General features: G+C 40.9%; 1 protein-coding gene across 1 annotated transcript in view; it reads left to right on the top strand.

The window, feature by feature from the left end:
* The window catches only part of LOC103178080 (ADAMTS-like protein 1), a 162,562-nt gene that overhangs the window by 65,277 nt on the left and 82,829 nt on the right, over positions 1–14,456 (top strand). The gene's annotated exons all lie outside the window — the stretch shown is intronic.

The raw sequence follows: 14,456 nt of genomic DNA, 5'->3' as shown, positions 1-14,456 counted from the left end.
AAATCTGTTTGTGTGCAATCACAAGAAAACATTAACGCAATTTTAAACGTACAATTTAATTTAAGAGCTTCAATGCCAAGTTATCCCTACATTTGCCGCAAAATATACAGCACTCTAAAATACATTTTACAGTATTTCCTGTGAAGCACATTGAGACATCTCAATAATGTGATAGGGTACTGTATCAAATACAAAGATTATTATCAAAACAAAAAATACTGTAGATGCTGGAAATCTAAAAACAAAAACAGGAGTCGCTGGGAACATTCAGCAGGTCAGGCAGCATCTATGGAGAAAGGAAAGTGAGTCAACGTTTCGGGTCCACAACCCTTTGTCAGACCTGGGGCATGTTGGGAGGATTATTATGTTGTCGAGGCCAACAATTCCCTGAAGTAAAATTGGTCACTCCCTCCATAGCTGTGAGCAACTGGCTGCTGCATTTTGCCCACAAAATACACAGTCAACCATTTTACATTAGATCCTGTGAAGCGTTTTAAGATGTCTCAACAATATGATAAGCACTGTATCAAATGCAATGATTATTATTATTTATTATTATTATTATTCATACAGAATTGCATCCCTGTGCACAAGGGACAAATTTGCAAGCTGTACCTATTTGAGAAGTCGAGGGCTTAGCCCACATTAATGAATGTACAACATGGAGCAGAATAACTGCCATGTGGCTATCCATATCACCCAAATTATAGTAGTTGATGTACTGGTCCAATCAAGCCTATCACTTACTCGGAACAATATTGCTGTTGGATCTTGTCTGTTAGTCACGAAAGATGAAAGTTTCTCACCTCTGACCCTCGGTATCAAATTGCATTCCCACATCGAATTGCAGCTGCCTTGGGAGCTTAGACACGACATTGTTGAATAACATAAAAAGAGTTACATTTGTAGAGGAGAAAATAATATTTTACTTGGGGTGTTGATGGACATTTCTTCAGTATTGGGGTTCTGCAGTGATTTAATGGATATTTCTGCACCTACTCTTTAAGAAAGAGTTTCAATTTGTTATTCTTCATATTCTGTGATATGTATTGGCAGTTTCTGTGAATTTTGCTTAGAAATAACAGCTTCAGCAAATAGCACAATAACAACAACAACTTACACTTATATAGCGCCCTCCACCCAGGGTAGTGTTTCAGAGTGCTTAACAGTGGTGGAACTGACTCCGAGCTGGTGTGCTAACAATAGCACAATATTAACGATTTACAACACAATGCATTGCGAATTTTACATTTATGTAGCGTCTTTCATGACCTGAGTTGCTTAACAGTACTTGGTTGGGCACCCAAGATGGGCATTGTGGCAGAATCAGAATCCTGCGCTAGTCCTGAATGACACGACTTTTCAATCTCTCTTAGAAATCCTGTAAGGAAAGCTGGCATGAGAAATTAAAGCATTTACTGCTACAGGAGGGAATTAGCCTTCATGGTTACAGTTAACAACCACAAAAACATGCATTTACAACAACAACAACAAAATTACATCTATAGAGCATCTTTCACATCGGGAGCATGGGGGAGGGGTGGGATAGGGGTGAGGGAAGGCAGAGAGGTGAGAGGGCGACTGAGGGCACGAACAAAGCGGAGGGTCTTGAGACCGGCCTTGAAGGAGGCAAGGGAGGAAGCGAGGCGAAGGGACTGTGGGATAGAATTCCAGAGTGTGCGGGCAGAGAGGCTGAAAGCCCGGCCACCGATGGTCGGGAGGGTCGGGCAGGAGACATGGAGCAGGCCGGAGCCCGCTGAACAAAAGGAGCAGGCAGGTTGGTAGCAGGTCAGAGAGGTAGGAGAGGGCACGCCCATGGATGGCCTTGAGAGTGAGGACAAGGATCTTGAACTCAATCCTCTGGAGGATGGGGAGCCAGTGGAGAGGGCGAGGGTGGGAGTGATGGGGTCGCGGAGACTGGTGTGCGAGAGTACACAAGCTGCAGAGTTTTGGATGATCTGCAGCTTGTGAAGGGAAGAGTTGGGAAGGCCGATGAGGAGGGAGTTTCCATTATCGAACCTTGATGTGACGAATGCGCAGGTGATGGTTTTGGCAGCCTGAGGGGTGAGGCACTGACGGAGTCTGGCAATGTTGCGGAGGTGATGGTAGGCAGTGCCAGTCATAGTGGGGATGTGGGGGAGAAAGGACAGTTCAGGGTCAAACAAGACACCCAGGTTCCTGACTGGCTTTAGTGAGGTTATATATAGCGGCCCTAACACAGGGAAGCATGCTTGAGTGCTTGACAGTGGCAGAGCACGACACCAAGCTGGGGGGAGCTGACCAAAAACACGGTTGAAGAGGAAGGTCTTCAGGTGTGACCTGAAGATGGGGAAGGAAGGGCATGGAGGAGGGATAGAGGAAGAGTGTTCCAGAGTTTCGGTGCCCAGTGGCTGAAAGAGTGACTACCAATGGTGGAACGGAGGGCAGGAGGGACTAAAGTAAATAGGGTAAAAATTCTGCTCAGCGTTGCACATGTCACCTTTGGTGAAGTCGCCCGCTAAAGAGATTTCCTTTTTCGAGTCGCTTATCACCAAAGGCGCTACACCTAATGCAGAACAGAATTTCTCCCCCAGTAGAATCAGCTTAATTTTGCATGAGGCTATGCTAGACATGAGCTGGAGCTGCTTCCTGCTGACACACTGAGCACAGCCATCACCTATCAATTTGAAAAATAATCATTTAAAATACACCACCCAAGTAGTACAATATGCCTCTTGCCATTGCAGAAAACTATTACATACAAGTGTACTGCACACTTAGCACTGTCAGCAAATGTTATATTACAAGAGCTGCTCTACTTCAAAACAGCTATGAACAGTTTAAACACCAACAACCCAGAATTGATCCCTGTACTAGTCCCCTCTCCAGAGAGAGCTTTTTCATTTAATATCACCTTGGCTTTCAATCCAGGGAATTTTGCTAATACCGTGAATTTAGCATTCTCTTAAAGACTTGCATATTGAATTGTATCAAATGCCTACTATATGTGATGTGAAATTGAAACGCACAACTGCAGATGGCATTTTGAAATAGTCATGAAAAACAGGTGCAGAGCAATTATGAACTTATGTGTACAAGATTTTCTGAACCTATAAATGCAGACTCTGAAGATTAATGGTGCCATCCTATGTACAATGCATTTATCCATTTGGTTTCTTAACCACTTTTATTGCATTGGATGTTTGCATAGAATTGGAGACTGTAAACCAGCCATCCCGACTCTACCATGAATGTTTAGCTTCAGGTACAATTTATGATCTGATCAAGGTTGAATTATTGTCAGTGGCATATCATCACATTGCAGTTCTTTTGGTCTTTGACCATTGAACTTGATTTTTCTTTTTCTCTCACACCATTTGATGTCATTATTCCATTCTTTTTTCTGCTGTAATTGTCCATGATTTTGTCTTTCCTTCTAGTGCTGGTAATTCCTAGGTAAGTATCCTTGACAAAATGTTGGATAACAGTAAAAATCTTGGACTGGGACATATTTGGCTGTCACTTGGCGTCAAGTTAGCAATATTTGCAGACCAGAATTGTTAATATCAACTTCAGGTTTGCAAATAATAATTTGTGACACTTGTAGTGAACCCAACGAGGTCTAGAAGCTCTTGTCAGCCCAGCAAACTTTATTCAAGTTTGCTGGCTTTTGGGATTCTTATAAATTAATGTAGTATTTACAACCATTGTAATTAACACAACAAATCCATTTTGCGAACAATAATAATAATAATCCTTGCATTTGATATTGCGCTTTTCACGTCTTCTAGATGTCTCAAAGAGCTTCACAGAATAATAATAATAATAATAATAATAATCCTTGCATTTGATATAGCGCTTTTCACGTCGGGAGGACGTGGCGAGAGTGTGGCAGCCAATTGCGCACAGTAGTGTCCCACAAACAGTCGTGGATTGAAATGACCAATTTATTATTGTTTTTTTTGAGGGATTATTATCAGGCATGTCATTAAATGTCACTAAATAAACCCTAATATCTCCTTCTGAATTTAATTTGTAGCAGCCCCTTCTCCACTTGCTAAACCTGATGTAATCTTAGTTTGCATAAATTAGTAAATGTTATAAAGCAGTAAATACAGTACAATTTACATTTATATCGCGCCTTTCGTGTCAGGAGAATGTCTTAACTGCTCTGAGCCGCTGTCCTACGTGAAGGCACTATATAAATGCAAGTTGTTGTTGTTGACTTGAAACACTCGACAATGCTGTTTGAGCAACTGAGCTGGGGGTGGGAGCCAAAGAGGGTGGGCAGGGGAAAGAAGACCAGACATGTGATCAAAGAGGAATACCTTGAGACAGGCCTTGAACAAGGGATTGGCGGCAGTGAGTTGGAAAGACTCCAGGATGGAGTTCAAGAGAGCGAGTGGAGTGGCTGAAAGCTTTATGTCCTCCTCGCTATCTAGTTGTGGGATGGATAGGGTAGGGAACATTAAGCAGCAGAAGAGTAAAGGTCTCTTCAGAAGAACAGCATAACTTAGACGAGCAGACTGGCAGCACAAATTCTTCTCACTCATTTCCTATGAACCCTGCAAACTAAAATCCTCCTGTGTAGGGTAGTCCTAGCCAGACAAGAAGTGGGATGCTTGCTTTCAATGGCATGCTAGGAGTCTTCTGTCTGTTCTGTCTGGATGTTAAAGATCCCATGGTACTGATTTAAAAAGAGAAGAGTTTTTCCTGGTGTTCTGGTCAACCAAACCCCCAGTTAAAATTGGGCATTCACTTCCAAGATGTTTATGGGACATTACTAAGTAGAAATTGGCTACCTTATTCACATACAAAACACGCATTCACTACACTTTACAGTGAATCCTTTGAAGCATTTTGAGACATCTTCTCAGTATAATAAGGCACTATATCAAATGCAAGGATTATTATTCGTAGTATATTTCACATCAGAATTGTTGGATAAGGACTAAAATATTCCATACCGGTCGAACCATAGATTGTGAATATACTGTACATACACTAATGTGATATAGAGGTCAATAAAGCACATGCTGTGAACATACGCAGTACATTATAGAAGAGAAATTCCATCTGCTATCTAGATTTACTCTATTTATGTACTATTTCAGGGCGGACAGAATTTAGAAAATTCTTACATACAACCATAATTATACAGCCTTTTTTTATAAGTTCTTTTAAGAACCACAGAAAACTGTCTTATAAGTTCAGGCTCAATTCAATAATTTTGCAACTTCCGGAAGCTCTGAAATGTTACATAATGGAGTAAATCTGGACCCAGGTGGAATTTCTCCTCCTAAATGCCTTCAAGGTATCTTGACCAGATGGGATGCAAACTAAAACCCGTAAGGAAATGAACAAGAAAATAGGTGAGGCTTTGGTTAACAACTTAGGAAATTCATAAACATCGGAGCTGGATCAATGGACTGGACTTGAGGAATGGAGAATAGCAAAAGTTGTCTCGATAGGCCAAAAAAGAGAATAAATAAGTCAACGTGATCTATTATTTTTGGTGGGGAGTGGCAGCATGGTAATCGTGGAAAGGAATTAATCTAAATGGAATTTGAACATCATTCAAAGTAAATTGTTTTCATTTAAGAATGGGAGGACATAGATTTAGAATCAGAGCTGGGAGATTCAGAACGGAGATTAGGAAAAACCTTCTCACACAGACAGTGGTGTGAGTGTGGAATTCTCTGCCAAAGTCAATTGTTTGGACTGCAACCATATGCACATTAAAAAAAAGACTGGACATGGTTAAGGGAAAATAAAGTTGAGGGATATGGAGAAAAGCCTGGGATATGGAACTCCAGATAGGATCTATGATAAGCATTTGTGTGGAGTATAAACACTTGCTGGACCGAATGGTCCGAATGACCTGTTTCTAGAGCTGTACCTTCTATGAATCTATAAAACTCTGACTCATTCATAAGGCCACATTTGGAACACTGAGGTGAAAATTACAATTCTCCATCAAAGATTTACTGAAGCTTTTTATGATTGGTGTCAAGTTCAGCTACTGTTAAGCGCTCTGAGATGCTACCTATGTGAAGGTTGCTATATAGATGCAAGTTGTTGTTGTTGTTGATTGAATCAGTTATGAAACCTCAATTTTTAAGCTATTCTCTTCAATAGGGCCTGGTTTAAGTCTTTTTTAAATTTAATATGTCCAATTCCTTCCCCCCACACAAAAGAATTCCAGGTGGGGAAAAAATCCGTTGGCTCTTCTGCTCTGATCAGGAGCAGAGAGCCAATCAATCTCTCTGCTCCAAGTCTCTTCTCTTGCTGGAGTACCATTCCACGGGTGCTGGTTGCCCTGCAGTCGACTGCCCACGTGTCCAATATTCATGTGTGAGCCTTAGTAGTGAGTACCAACAGGACACTCGACTGTAGAAGGTGTCACAACGGAGCCAGACCTCTTCCCACAAGGAATTTATTCTCCCAATACAACCTCAGCTAAGACTAGAAAGTCCAGTAAGGACTGGGATTCAAAACAGTATTTCCACCCATTCTAACCCCTAAGCTCAGGTGCAAATCCTTGATTGTCCAGTACGTTGGTACATCCTCCCAACGTGAACGGTACTATCGAAATGTAATTTGTTGTTGTTGTTGTTGTTGTAAGCTTTTGGTCCTTGAACTGCAGCTCTATCCATTACACCATTGGAGCTCCTCATTATATTGTGTTTTTTGACCCTCATAGACTCACATGAATTTTTTTGTTTTAAAATGTTTTTCTTTAAGTGACAAATGGAACTTTATCCAGCCCGTGAAATAGTAGTTCATAATCAAGGGTGGTACCTCTGTAAATAATAAATACTTCAGTTCCATTTTAACTCGGGTTTCTGTAATCGGGTTTCAAAATGATCCCCTTTAAGTGGCAATCCAAAACAAAGCTTTTTCAGATGAACTTGGTGCTATTCAGAAGTCGGTGGGGTCATATTTCTAAACATATTTCAACAACTTTCCTTAAATAATGAATGGAATGTGTTTACGAATATTGCAACTTTGACCCATGTGATAATTTACCGTAAAAATGTGGTTACAGCAGTGTAAATATTGCACAGAAAAGTTTTCCTTACAACCAATTGGAGCCTTTTTTTTCTCATAACAGCATTGAAAAAGATCATATTGCTCACTATTAAAACAAGGATTCCTAAATCAGTTGCGGTTTACATTCCTGACTGTAAGTGATTTAAGCATTTTTCATCCAAACTCTTATACTCTTGGCTTGATGCGGTACAATAAATAACACCAGGCTTCTGTGCTGAAAATACTAAGCCAACATTTAAATCTGGAAGCCAGATGTAGAAGCTTATTAGCTGATTAATGCTGTAAGAAATGAAACGACATTCCTAACCATACAAGCCTACTTTGAATCACAATGACAAGGAGAAGAGAAATCTACTGCTTTAAATTCACATTAGTACTCCTGAATGGTTTGAGATTCAAATTATATCACAATGGTTTCATTACCACAAGGTGTGGTCCTCACGAGTTGGTGGTGTGTGAAATTGTCCAAATAAGATCTGTCCACTCCTGCTCCACAATAATAGCTCTAGAAATGGCATTAAGGAGATAAGGAAAATGCTTTTGAATAACAATAGTTTAGGAATTTCCAGGGTCGGTCACTTACTAATCACTAACACTGGGGATCTTTTAATTACGTTTTTAGAATAAGGGAATCCCCATTGTAATCAAATAACAAAGAGATGGCAAGTGTTAGTCAATCTCACATGGCTTTGATTGTCCAGTCGTTTTTCCACTGGCTGGAAAAGAATAGCTGATTTTAATGTGATCGCTGTATTTCTATTCTTTCTCTCCCACTGTCTTTCTCACGCAAAGAAAAACAGGGGAAAAAAGTATAGATGCCATTCAATTCATAACATTACAAATGTTAACTAGTTGTTATCACGGAATGTTAGCTTTTGTGGGCTTGCAAGCATTCCTAAGGATTTGCTGTTGATTTCTCACAGTTGGGAAAATTAAGTGGACTCCACAGGACAGGCCATGTTTTTCCCTCACTCCTAAATGCTACATACCAGAAAGTGTTTTGGATTCCACCACCTACTGCAAGAGTCTAGATCACTCTTCCTGCCCTGTGGTTTCAATATTACTTTCCGCCTTACATCTGAACATCCTTGCCAATCCACTATGTGCCTCCTATGCTATCTCCGTTCTTTAGGCTACCTTTCCTGTACCTCCGTGTCTTCACTATTTATCTCTACCCCATTCATATTGCTGAGACCATGCCCTTACTATGCTTCTAATGTGTACACCCTCTCCATGTTTCGGATACTCCTCACTCTGCTTAAGAAATTCAGCAGTCCAGTAAATTGAATCACCCACCAAAAATCACCTTCCAAGATTTCCCCCTTAAGTCATTCCATTGAGATGTACATTCAGCAGGCAGAGCGGAGCGTGATGTAGTCTTTGTACCTAACAGAAGATGAATTCTGTTCATATCAAACATACCCAGTTGCTCATTAAGTACCAGTCCAACCCAAAGTTAGAGGTTAGCAGTTCTCAAAAGAGATGACCTAATGCTGATCATCGTATCACAGGCACTTGCAATTCAATGCTGCAAGGTGCAAGAAGGTAATAACTCATTATTTTTACAATCTGCTCTTCTCTCATTGGCAAGCTCTGCATTGTAATGCTATCTCTGTCATTAGGCAGCTGAAGCTTGGCTTCAGAATTCACTTTTTCCCTCTGTTCCATGTCATGCTGGGTTGTGGGACATTCACTGCAGCACACACCTCATTAGGCCGTGGAAAGCATTTGGCTTCCAAGGACTATGTTATAATGAGGCCGGATTGCAATTCTTGAAGGTCTATTGAGAATCCTATTGTTGCTTGATGTTAGTGATCAAAACTGTCAATGATCAAACAATGAAGTTACAATGCAAAATTATTGGATTCCACTAAAGTGCAGTTTTCAGTGCAAGGTTCAAGCAAAAAGGACTATCTCAAATGGACACAAATCCAGAACTATAATTCCAGTAATATAGAAAAAATGTGTCGTGACTCAAAGTGAAGCTGTGTGAAATTGTTCACAGCGAATTTGTCATCAGAAACGTGCCCTGCAAATAAATCTGGTCACGGGGAATTGAGTGGAATTACTGTTACCATCATTCAGAGGACTCGAAAGTGTTATGTCCTGCACACACTGCTAAAAGGCAGCCAGTATTAAACAGAAAAGAGATTAGGTAAAAGAACCTTGATTTGTTAACTAGTTGTTAACAGCACTTTGGGATGTCTTTCTGATGTGAAAGACGCTCTCTAAATGTAATTTTGTCGTTGTTGTTGTCATGGAATGTTAGCTTTTGTGGGCTGGCAAGCATTCCTAAGGATTTGCTGTTGATTTCTCACAGTTGGGAAAATTAAGTGGACTTAAAATTTTGATAATTTTTTTTTTTAAATCACATTATCTGGGGATTTTCACCTTGCTTCCAGTCTCTGGAACTCTCTCCCGAAATTCCTCCACCTTACTCTCCTTTATGTTTCAACACCTATCTGAAAAACTATCTCTTTGCATTGAGTCACCTTCTGTCAAATCTCCTCTCTCCCACCGCCTCCATTTCCCACAATGTTGTTTCCCAGTTCAGGCTCCTACTACAATGCTGTAAAATGCTTAGAGATGTTCTCCTACATGAAAGGTGCTTTAAAGGTGCAAATAGTTGCTCAGTGAGTGCAGCAGAGCCAAAACAACAACAACAACAAAATTACATTTGTATAGCGCTTTTCACGTCGGGAGGATATCCCAAGGCATTGGACAGTCAGTGTTTCGGACCCAAACTGGAGATCTTCACAAGATTGAGCTTTGGGACCTTTAATGTTATTAAAGAAAGAATGAAAGAGTTAATCTTGTGACTGATAACAATGAAAAGGTACCGGGAAATTCCTTGGACCATCCAAGGATTCCTTACACCACGACCACTTGAGATTTTTCAAAAGACCTTACCACACTGGGCTGAAGTTATTTTACCCAGCTGTTATATTTATACCACAGACGTTCAAATGAATGTGCTGATGGAAACATGTCCTAAGATTATTCTCGAGTGTTAGGCTACAACACACCCACCTTCAGATTGTGCTGCTCAACCAGCATTTATAATAGGTTTGTCCACAAAAAGTACAGTATAATTAGGGCACTGGAGCTTTTTAAAGTGGCCCTAAGAATAATGCAATGGCCTAAACCCTGTCACTTGCATCACTTTCTAATAACTGAAAATAGTGCACGGATCTTCCTTCTCCATGAACCAAAAACATATTCGATGAACACTTCACAAGAAATCTCAAGCGAAGTTCAGATACACACTTGTGTCTATTTGATCTTATCCTTCCAGAATACCACACTACTTTCCCCCCATTTCAGCATCAAACTGCTTATGAAATTCTCTTCCTCTATCCCCCAGTGCCTTCGCCGCCTCCTCCCTTTCCTCCTTCAAGGCCGGTCTCAAGACCTTTCTCTTTGACCGTGCCTTCAGCTCCCCTCTCGACTCTCTACCCCCTCCTCGCCCCCTCCCTTCCCTCCCCTCACCCTGACCATTCCCCCCTGCTCGGGTCCTGACCTTGTACAGCGCCTTGGGACGTCCTCCCGACGTGAAAGGCGCTCTGTAAATGGAATGTTGTTGTTGTTGTTGTTCTCAGCCTTTTGGCTACGATCAACTGTACTATCTGTTCGTATCAGTTACTGTTCAGATGTTTGCAGTTCTTGACAGCTCAATCTCTCTTTGGCACGGCCCTGATCTGAGAAATTTGATCTACCCAAAAGAAGGAATAGAGAAACTGGAATATGGACTACAATAACAACAACAACAAGATCACATTTGTAAAGCCTTGCTCACTCGGCTCAGACTGTTTAGAAAGGCAATCTGGCCGATTGACTTGCTCATGATGTCATGGTGTAAAGTATTGATTCTGAACTGTCTTTAGACAGTTTGGGGTCCAGATTTAGTTTGGGGGATCTGAGTTCCCTGGGGGGCAATTTACGCTCTCGGATTGTGGAATGGCATTTGGTTTAATTCGGCCTGGGTGGAGGGGTTGAATGGGGAAAACCCAGCTCACCCCAAAAAAATCAAACTGCTTCTGAAATTAGTTCAGTTACTGGCCTCAACCACTCTTCCTGGTGTTTATCCTAAAACAATCCTTTTCAACAATTAACCTATACCCTCTGATTTTGCTATCTTGGTGAATCTGAAAGTATTTAGAATCTTACAACGATAGTGTCCATGTAGGACACCAAGTGCAAGTACAGAAAAATATCCTTTTTTTCTGCTTTACATGTCGGCAGGTAACATAAGTCAGTGTTGCAGGTAAATCAGATTTTCAGTGCCATTTTCAGATCAGTGGTACTCTGAAACAGAAGGTATTGAGAACAAATTCATTATAACAAAAATTAGCCTGTGTGTGTTCATATTTTGGAAACTATGTTGATGGCCGCTGAGTTTATGGCAGATGTGTCTGTTAGTGTGAGATTGCCACAGCTGTCTGCGTAAATAAGCTAGAAGCAAAATATGTGCATCTGAAGCTCATAAGATTGTTTGCTGGAATGTGAATTCAGCAAACACAAGGTTTAGTGGACTGAGCTTGAGTCTCAGAACTCCAGTAAATTCTTCTGTGGTCTCGTTTGTTATGTTCACAAAGGGAGGCAGTCTGTAAAATGCGTCTAAAACAGAAAAAAATGCAAATTAAGTTTTAAAGCTTCCAGTAAAAGCAGGGTGATCCCAAGTTTTACAAAATAGCAAATAAAACTGGAAATCATTTTGCGTACATTTATGACTTTTTATTGGGGCAGCTATTTTTCTATTCGTGTTTTAAAGCATGCACTGAACACAATGAGGTGAAACTTGTGACCTGCGAGGTGCTAATTAACACGTTGTTGCAAACTCCACCCTATCAATAACTATCGACATTCTCTGGTCCGTGGGTGTCGGTCACAATGGTTAGGCCAGAATCCAGCCACAGCTGGAAGTGGAACATTGGAAGAGGAAGATCCTGCCTTTATTCTGTATTATTCTGGCTCAGATCAACTGGCATCCCACTACCCAACACTCTAATCCACAGGCAAATAATCCTGTGCCACAATCCACAGCCAGCATTGGTCCAACCATAATAATCATGATCCTTGGATTTGGTATAACGCCTTATCACAGTGTCAAGGCATCACAAAGTGCTTCACAGGTATACCGTAAAGTGGTTTTGACTGTATATTTTGTGGGTGAAATGCAGCAGCCAATTTGCACACAGCAATGTCCCACAAACAACCAAACAGGGAGTGACTAATTTTATTTGGGGGATTATTGGCCAGGAGAAACTCCCTTCTCTTTTTGAATAGTGCCATGGGATCCTTAACGTTCCACCTGAACAGGCAGATTAGACCAAGGTTTAATATTTTATCTGAAGGATGGTAGTTCTAGCAATTCAACACCCCCCCTACCCCCAGCACAGCATTGGAATGTCATTTTACCAATGTGATTCCAGGTCCAGATGTGGAGCTTGAACCCACAACCTTCTGACACAGAGGCGAGAGTGCTACAATTGCACCAGGTCTACACACAATAGAGCTGGAGGGGTGGGTGGGGGATGGAAGAGAGTTACCTCAGTGAACCATTCACTGATTTTAGTTATCAAGAGGGTGGAATTGTGCAATGATACGTTTACACATGGAAGATTGCAATTTTCACCCCGAAGTTCCTATCGAATGACTTGAACAAGTTCAATGTAGATATACATGAAAATTATTTATGACAAGCCCAAATGGGACTCGTTTGATGGCTTCCTTAGTAAATGCTTCACCTACTATATACAGTAAAAATAAATTTCTAGTTTTCATCCCTGGTTTTATGTGAGCTAGTCGATCTCAATTGGTGACAATGAAGGAACTACCTTCAGAAGAGAAGGGAGTAAATCAGTGTAAAATGAAATCTACGTCAAATCTATCCTCAGTTCAGTCCTTACCTTTTTTTAAAAAAAAGCTACAATTGCAGAAGATACTAGAATAGCAAATGGAACATCATTTATGAAGAAATAATATTGTTCTTTTCTGTAAATTCATTTTTAAGTCGTTAGCTTTATGGAGCCAATTGTTGTTGGGACATAGAACTCCCTACCAAGTTATATGCTAAAGGTAGCATAGTGGTTAGTGCGTTCGCCACGCAAGCAAGAGGATCCGGATTTGATTCCTGTTCTGGGTGAAACCTCAGGCAACATTCCTTAGTCCGTATACCTCTATTTGCCTAGCAGTAAGTAGGAACCCAGTTGTTACTTGATTTGCGGATCACTTTCCGGGAGTAATAATTCCTGAAAAAAAATTGGTCATTCAATCCATGACTGTTTGTGGGACGCTGCTGTGCGTAATTGACTGGGATGCATGGAATCTCAATGTGGTATGGATACTCCTAAGCATGGTGATGGGTTTTCTTATGTGTCAGTTAGACACTTCTCTGACCCCCAAAAAATAGAACAGTAGGGCTAGTATTCTGGAAAGGTGAGATTAAATGGGTTAAATAGACTTTCTCACCCAAAGCTCTTATGATATTGTTCATGAGAGATTCTTGAATCCTCGGCCATCTCTTTATTTCAAGTAATAAGATGGTAAACGAGATTGATGAGGTTCAAACTTGCAAAACAAGTTAGTGTAACTTCCACTATCTCCCTCTGCTGCAGATTTTTTATAGCTCTATACCCCAGCTCATTCTATCGGTTCTTTTGACTTTGGTTTATGGCACATGCCCCCATTCCCTCCATTCCATCATCAGAGGGAGAACAAGCTTTCAGTCAGCAGAATTCCTCCAGAAGTCCTTTCAAACCCAGTGCACTTTGCTGCAACTCCCTGCTTTCAAATATCTGGAGTTCTGTAGCCTAGTGGTTCGAGCACTTGCCTCTCAAGCGAGAGGACCGGGGTTTGATTCCCAGGCAGGGCGAAAGGTTGGGCAAGTTTCCTTACTCCTCACGCCTCTGTTTACCTAGCAGAAAGTTGGAAACTCGTTGTTGGTCGACTGGCAGATTGTTTTTCCGGGGGTAATAATCCCTTCAAAAAAAAAATTTGGTCACTCAATCCACGACTGTTTGCGGGACACTGCTGTGCGCAATTGGCTGCCGTATTTCACCCACAAAATATACAATCAATTCACTTTATAGTATATTTTGTGAAGTGCTTTGAGACGTCTCACAGATGTGATAAGGCGCTACATCAAACACAAGGATTATTATTATCTCTTAAAATTCTACAATATCTCTTCATGACCTTATTCCTGAGTTTGTATCTCCTTTTAATATTGGGATATTTAAAAGGCAGATAGGTAGGTACTGTACTTGAGAATTAAGGTTATTAAGAGGTGTGGAGAAAAGGTGAGGAAGCAGTTTTAAAAGTTCTGTGATGTTTTAATGAACAGGCAGAACATGTTCAATAGGCTGAAAAGGCTTGTCCTGTTCCTATCTTCCTATGTCCATTATTTTTGTATAAATATCTTA

The sequence above is a fragment of the Callorhinchus milii genome, unplaced genomic scaffold (assembly GCF_018977255.1).
Source record: "Callorhinchus milii isolate IMCB2004 unplaced genomic scaffold, IMCB_Cmil_1.0 Scaffold1, whole genome shotgun sequence".
In the NCBI taxonomy this organism is placed as follows: Eukaryota; Metazoa; Chordata; class Chondrichthyes; order Chimaeriformes; family Callorhinchidae; genus Callorhinchus; species Callorhinchus milii.
Note: the sequence above shows the minus strand (reverse complement) of the source record. Positions and strands in the feature narration are given on the sequence as shown.